The sequence below is a fragment of the Hordeum vulgare genome, chromosome 4H (genome assembly GCF_904849725.1).
Source record: "Hordeum vulgare subsp. vulgare chromosome 4H, MorexV3_pseudomolecules_assembly, whole genome shotgun sequence".
In the NCBI taxonomy this organism is placed as follows: domain Eukaryota; kingdom Viridiplantae; phylum Streptophyta; class Magnoliopsida; order Poales; family Poaceae; genus Hordeum; species Hordeum vulgare.
This window is the reverse complement of record NC_058521.1, coordinates 151,477,893-151,483,892: the sequence shown is the minus strand read 5'-3', so window position 1 is coordinate 151,483,892 and position 6,000 is coordinate 151,477,893. Positions and strand designations below refer to the sequence as shown.

At 43.5% G+C, this 6,000-nt stretch overlaps 1 long non-coding RNA gene across 8 annotated transcripts; it reads left to right on the top strand.

The window, feature by feature from the left end:
* The first annotated feature begins 1,496 nt into the window (after positions 1-1,496).
* Positions 1,497-5,147, top strand: LOC123446267. 8 transcript variants are annotated; one of them, XR_006631291.1, is made up of 6 exons: positions 1,497-1,701; positions 1,848-4,231; positions 4,325-4,388; positions 4,471-4,581; positions 4,661-4,857; positions 4,946-5,147. It is a non-coding gene; the product is annotated as an uncharacterized LOC123446267 (long non-coding RNA). The 8 variants fall into 8 exon arrangements; XR_006631289.1 differs by having other exon boundaries at positions 1,497-1,747; XR_006631287.1 differs by having other exon boundaries at positions 1,497-1,996; positions 2,119-4,231.
* The last annotated feature ends 853 nt before the right edge of the window (positions 5,148-6,000 follow it).

Here is a 6,000-nt window from a genome sequence, read left to right as displayed (position 1 = left end):
ACTATGACCTCGGCCTGTCTGCCGCCACGAGCCACCGCCGGGGACTAGAACCTGATCCCCAACAACATCAGGATAAGGCAAGAAATAAGGTGCAGGCTGAGTACTCTAGAATGACCGGCGCCGCCCAAACATCTGCAGGCAGCAGTGCGCCCCGGGCCGCCCGCGTCGAGTACTGCGACTCCATGCCAGGGTCCATGACGCGGTGCAGCCGGTCGTCGGCGCGGCGCAGGAAGGGGCGCGCCCAGTCGACGAGCCCCACGGCGACTTTGTCCGTCACCGGCGGCGGAGTTAAGATGCAGCAAATTGGGCAAGAAAAAGGAGAGGACTTACCGGAGAGAAGGAAGCCGTTGTGGTCGCTGGAGGCACTGCGTCACCGTTCCTTGTCGTTGCCGGAGACAACGCGTCGCCGCCGCCACTTTCGCCTCGTCAAACCCTAGGTTTCCTGCGCTCGTCTCGTGGTTTCGTTCCACGCCTTTGAGGCGATTCTTCTGGACCCTGTGGAATGTAGCGGACCGACGTGGTTTGGGCTGAGATTTTTTCCACCGTGGCCCAAACCAAACAACAAAATAAAACCCGTGTGGAATAGTTCCCGGGCTGAAACGACCCACGTGGATTGGGCCGAGATCCCGGGCAAACAACGTGGTTTACCTGGTAACCAAACGAACCTTAAGAGTTTTATATAGTTTTAAACTTGTGCGCACCCACGCAAAAAACACGCAAGGCGGGAAGCAGGAACTTTTCCTGTCTTGCATATCCTTGGGATTACAACGCACGTTATTTTTTTAGTAGGTCAGTCGACAGTCGGCTAACAATCTCATAGAGGAGTTTAATACAAATCCATAACTCTCACAAAGGAAAACGAAGTTCAAAAGAGAGCACATATACTTGTCTTCAGTTAAGAGGTCTCCCTCTAGTCTGCGGCCATCAAAAATACTTAAGAAATGCAGAAAATAAGCACCTAGCTCTCCGTCCCCTCCGAACAATGCTAAGTAACATTATGTTAAACCCAATGCCCCATGTCCCATATGCCATGTTTCACAGTGGTCCAAGAGAAAAAGGCCAAGACATACACCTTTTTTCCCATTACAACAACACAAGTTTTAAAGAAAGTGGAATGTGTATGAATTCAGATCTTGTTGGCTATGCACCTCCCCCACTAATCCCTAGTTTGGATTTACAGTTTCTGTCTTGAATATCCTTGTCAAAAATACAGATCTCCACTCGTCGTATTATTTTCGACTGAAAATCTTTTCATGCTCGGTAAGACAAACGTGTAGAATAAATACATAATACAATATATTATAGCTACTAAGCAAGCTCCCTCCAGGTTCACCCACCATGCTATCGATGGATTGCCAGGTGCTGACACGTATTCCTGATTTTTTACACGGTTTTCCTCAGGGTTTTTTTACTGTGCTAGGCCGGCTGGTTTTCCCCTCATGCGGTGGACCGTACACCCTTCTTTGCATGTTGCCACGTTTTGGCTGGGTTCCCCTTTTCTTTTTGGGCTTTCCATCCTACTATACCAAGCCCCAGAGGATTCGGCGTAGCACTCGAGGGGTGGTGTAGTTTCCTCTATGTTCGGTTGCTCCATGGTCGCGGCCGCTGATTGACCTGTTCGAGGTGGGCGTGGGCGATTGACTGCTCTTTTGCCGCTGGGAGCGCGCGGCCGTGCTGCCGTGCACATGTTGGGGTCGACGGGTCTGATCCCCCGTTTCTTGCTTCCTCTCAGTCTCCTATTTTGCTGGTTTGATCCGTCGATTGATTTTCTCCGGGTGGGACTTCTTCATTTTCTTCGCCTGACCGATTGGCTGATGTGCCTTCTCATGTTGGTGGAGGTGCTGTAGGAGGCGTCGGTCAGTCGTCATTCGCCGCCCATTAATCCATCTGCTGCTCCCAGTTGTACACAAACTCTCTGCTTTGTTCTTTGGCGGACACTATGAGTGTGGGCAGCGATTCTTCCTCTATGTCCCATTCTTCATCTCCTGGTCTCCATGTGCGCACTGCGGCTGCTCCTTCTGTTCGTATAGCTGCTGCTACAGCTGTTTGCTTTCTGTATGTCTACATCTACATCTATTTTAGTTTTCTTTTCATATGTCTAAGATTTTGTTTTTGCAGATGGGGCCGTCCATCCGGGATCCCGCTGAAGCGCGGCGCTGGCGTCGAGATATTCGTGAGGGGAAGCGTAGAGAACCCAGCTAGGAAAAGTGCTCCCTTAGCTTCTTCAGATTGACTTCTTCTTCTCTTTGTTTCTTTGTGATATTTAAATTTTGCATTACTGCCTCATGTTGATTCTTCTTTGTTTTTTTACACTTTCTGCATTGTTGGCATCTTCTTCTAGCGTTGTTCAAGTCGGCTGTTCTACACCATTGCCTCCATCATTTAGGCCTATTTCCTTGCTATAGCATATGGATTCTTCTTGCACAGCTGGACCATCGTTTATCTCTGGTTTTCGGCCTATCATGTGCCCATCCCACTCTTTTTGGGTATGTCCTGTCTCATTTTGTTTTTCATGATTTAGTCATGTTTTCATAGGTCTTTTGCCTTCTTTTTGGTTAATGTGCACCTTCTTCTTTAGTGCTTCCCATGTCGTATGTTGATCCTGTGCAAGCTGCCTTCAATAGGAAAAAGAGAAAGTTTCTCTGAATGCATCGATCAGGCAAGACTAAAAGTTGTACAAAACGGCTCGCCAGAGGTTAAAGTATGCTGATGCACCAAATCTTACAATTCAGTTTTTGGACATGAGGGTGCTGCTCATGGGGATAGATGTTCTGGCCAAATCTCATTGCTGGCGAATTGAGACCTCGGTGTCATAAATTTGATGTTATAGCAGAGGCTACTTCCGGAGAACTAGAGCATATCTCCTATTTGAATCCATCACTTATGCCTCTTCAGTATCCATTTTTGTTTCCATATCGTGATCCAAGTTTTCAGGTTAGTATTGAATATCAGCACTGCGGCGCCGGGCAGCTAGCCGAAGGCATCGTCAAAATTCTAGGCAAGCTTCTTCTTTTTCATCAGCCCGTAAACATGTTACCATGCTACAGATTATGCTTATTATCTTCATTACCGAAGAAATGAGACCAATCGGTATACTTGCTGTGGACGACTCTGTCAACAAGTTGCAGCTAATTTTATTCCTGTGCGGAAGCAAGTCGCCTATCTTATCATTTTTTGAAACAAGATGAGCAGTATTTTGAAACATATCAAGGTATCATAGATGCCATGGTTTAAGGAAGTACTACTGGAAAAAATCTGGATGTACAGAGTATGTTGCATTCCTGCTTTACCGGTGGCAATAGTTATATGGTGCAAAACTATCATGATGGAATGGCTATTTGTTGAGGGTATGGAGCTCCAGATCTTTTTATTATATTTACATGTTCATAAATGGGAAGAAATTTGCGATATGCTTTCATATGAAAGTGGACGATTTCATACTGATCGACCTGATTTAGTTACAAGTGTTTTAGTTTGCTTTCTTTAAAATATGCTCCTCTTTTAGATGTGAAGACATCTTAAGCTCTTTTGTCAAGTCGATCATGTAGGGAGGAGTAAATGAAGGAGTTGTCCCAAAAGATAGAGTGGAGCAGTTTAAGAAAAGCATCAGTGAGGGATCGGTGTACAAGATTCAAAACTACCTCATAGAAAGGCCCAAAAATACTTACAGAGCAACAGATCATCCACATAGGCTCTCCTTCATAAAAACAACAAATGTTACTCCTATTGTTACCCTGTCAGTAGGTTTCCCCTTACTTACTCATAATGCATTACCATTTTCAGAGCTCGAAAAACATATTGGATCGAAGGAGCTGATGTCAAGTTACTCTTTAGCTAGCCTTCTGCATAAGCTTTAAGTATATATGCGATTCTGATTTCAACTAATATTATATGTGTCCAAATTGCTAAATATTATTGGTCCGATGGTTACCGTTATCGACTATTGCCTTCTACTGGTGCTGCCAAGGAACCAAGGTGCCAGATAACTATCATTGATGGAAAATATGTCTCTCATCCTCTGGCTTTGTGTGCTCACCATCTTTATACACATTATCATATTGTAGGACAAACAATTACTTCATTACAAACTTTAATTTCTGTAGAAAAAATGCGACTGTCACGCTTTTGGGTGAATCTGCACAAAAATTTGATGCAGAGAGTTTATGCACTTTATCAAAGAGAGAACCAGTTATCATAATGTTTGTTCTCATGATGCTCGATCAGTATGCAGGTATAGGAGAATTGTCAGACTTTCTTTAATCTTTTTTCCCTTCAAAAAGCTCAAACGGGTTGCTCAAACAAAAAAAATACATATATTATGTAGGAACACCATCTACAAGATGACACGTAAATGTTGATATTCCCAGGATGAAAGCAATGTTGGACAGGTGCGTACCATAGTGCAAAATTTACCCTGATTATTTTACATTTCAATGTATTTACGGCATAATGCGCATTCTTATCATTTAGAGTCAGAAACCAACCATACGAATTGAAGTACTCAATCCCGGACAAACTCCGTGGGAGAAAGTGGAGACAACCATCAGTTCCCTAGAAGGAATAGACCCTGCTAACACTCTGGTACTTTACATCTATCTAACTATCATTGCTACCAGTATTTAATACTTAGACCTAAGCATGTTTTTAATTGAATTTACAGAGAACTTGGTTCAAATTCAGAGTCAAAATAACTCAAATGGTATCTATTACGGACTGGATGTATATGGATTGTAAAATTTGCTGGAAAGGACTATAAATGACATACGACAGTCTACGGAAGTGCCCTATCAGTCCTGATGGAGGAGAACCCTGGCCAAGGTGCCCTATCTGTCCTGATGGAGGAGAACCCTGGCCAAGGTATACACTAAACTATTTGTTAACCAAGTAGAAAAAATCATTGTTTCGTATGTGAATGCTTAAACCAATGTGTTTATTATGAAAACAGATATAAGATAAGAGTACATGCAATGGACGACGGAAGCAACGATGAAGCAAACACAACATTTGCTGAATTTTTATTCTTTGATGCACTTGTTGAAAAAATAGCCGGCATCACCGCATATTGTGTAGAAGCCCACAAAATAGGAAAGACTAACTACCTTCCACCCGAACTGGAACAACTCCCTAGCAAAAGATTCATTTTAACAGTTGTACCGCAAGAAGTTGCGCTCAATTTTGATTTCTACATGTTTCAAGTTAAGGTAGTAGAACACCTGGAAAATGAGGAGCCACTTGCAGCACTACCCATGCTGAACACAACTGCAATCCCACTGTCTGAACCAGTAGACAAAGACACATCCTTCGAACACGATGTGGAGGAACTTCTTTGTTGAGATATAACGGATGGAAATGTACATTTGGTAAAAGAAGAAACTCCTTGTTTTAGGTTTACCTATAGCCATTTTAGCTCATTTAATCTATTAATTTGTTTCCGGTCACTAGATGACACATCTCCTTCAGAAAGCAGCAAGAGATCATGGAACAAAGATAATCTTTTACCCTCTAAGTAGTTACTGATTGTGTGATCATCAAACAACCATTTCTACTAAATGCTCATGTAACACTGGTTAACCATGCACGTGCATGTGGCCTAGCAATTGTTCACCCTGGAACTGATCAAGGGAAACCTGCGGATGCGCAACCAAAGTAATGTCGTTCATCAGGACATAACAGATCCTAGAACCAAACGAAGTACGCTTTGGGCAATGGAAGATGCTTGGAGAAATACCGCTCTTAGTAATGTAAATATATGCGTACATCTTTGAGACTGAACTTCTCATCCGTATGTGTCTGTTTATCGGTTTCTTTTGTAGCTGATCCCTCATGTACCAGTAAAGTTCTAAGCCACCATCGTCATAGTTGTAATGGCGTCCTACCTTTATTGTAGCTCATCCCTCACGTGATCAACGGGCGCGGCGTGCCGCCGCGCCATCTTCCTGCTAGTCCGTATTAGAATACATCGCATCCAAGCGCAGCCTAAGCTGTGAAAAAAATTGCAAA